The sequence below is a fragment of the Cicer arietinum genome, chromosome 7 (genome assembly GCF_000331145.2).
Source record: "Cicer arietinum cultivar CDC Frontier isolate Library 1 chromosome 7, Cicar.CDCFrontier_v2.0, whole genome shotgun sequence".
Taxonomy (NCBI): Eukaryota; Viridiplantae; Streptophyta; class Magnoliopsida; order Fabales; family Fabaceae; genus Cicer; species Cicer arietinum.
This window is the reverse complement of record NC_021166.2, coordinates 49,436,579-49,437,929: the sequence shown is the minus strand read 5'-3', so window position 1 is coordinate 49,437,929 and position 1,351 is coordinate 49,436,579.

Below are 1,351 nucleotides of genomic sequence, written 5' to 3'. Positions count from 1 at the left end.
TTATTTTATAAGTTATTTTATAATAAATTATAAATTATTTTATAATATTATTAGTCATTTACCAATGGTAATAATTTATATTATTAGTCATTAAATTCAATAGAAAAAAATCACCTAATCACTCATAAATATCGACATAAATATCCTATGGACAATTATATTATTCCAATGATGGTGAGTAATATTTTATACGTTAAAAATTCAATTACTCATTAATGTCAATCCATTTATAATTTCTTTCAATTTATCTCAATCCATTTTTTAGTAACATTTTATACAATAAAAATATATATTCTATTTGACAAAAAATACACAAATTTATAAAAAATAATCATAAAATAAGAATATATGAAAAATTATTAAAAAAGTTACTTCCAATTATTAAAATACACAAATTTATTTAAAATTATAATATATGAATATATTAAAAAATATAATCAACAAAAGTTTACTATATATATGTGTTTTGAAAAAATATGTTAACAATTAATTATTATCAATTAAATTATATATTTATAATCGAATGCTATTTTTTATTTTAATTTTTCTTATTATAATGATAATTTGAATGTTAAAAAATAAATGAAAATTTAAGTATTGCATAAAATTAAATTATTTTTTAATAAAATTTATTTTTAGTACATATCAACATAACTATAATTCAATTGCACAAACAATTAGTTAAAACTTTTAAATACCTAAAATTGATTTAAAGTATATGTAAATCTTTAATAAAATTAATTTCAAACTCTTGATTAAATATATTCAATAATTTTTTTTACAACAACTTCTCATGCTCGCAATTAAAAAATCATACTAATAAAATAAATAAATTTAGACTACGCTACAATATAATTCAATATTAACATTTAAAAAAAAAATATTAAATAGTCAATCATATTTTTAAATTTTTATATCTTATTTTTGGGTATGAGGCTCTTATTGATGAAATATATTCAATAAATTTTTTTTACAACAACTTCTCATGCTCGCAATTAAAATATCATAATAATAAAACAAATAAATTTAGACTGCGCTACAATATAATTCAACATTAACACTTTTTTTAAAATAAAAATATTAAATAGTAAATCATATTTACAAATTTTTACATCTTATTTTTGGGTTTATATTTTATATTTTATTTCGTCAAATAAATACAAATACCATTATATGTTGAAAAATAAATTAACAATCAAAGTACAATGAGTCAAACAATTATCCTATATAATAAGTTATCATACGAATTTTATAAAATATTTTAAAAATTAAATTAGATGAGTGTGATAAACATGATTTTCCCTCATTTTAATTTTCCTAATCATATTCAATTATTACAAATCAATAAAAT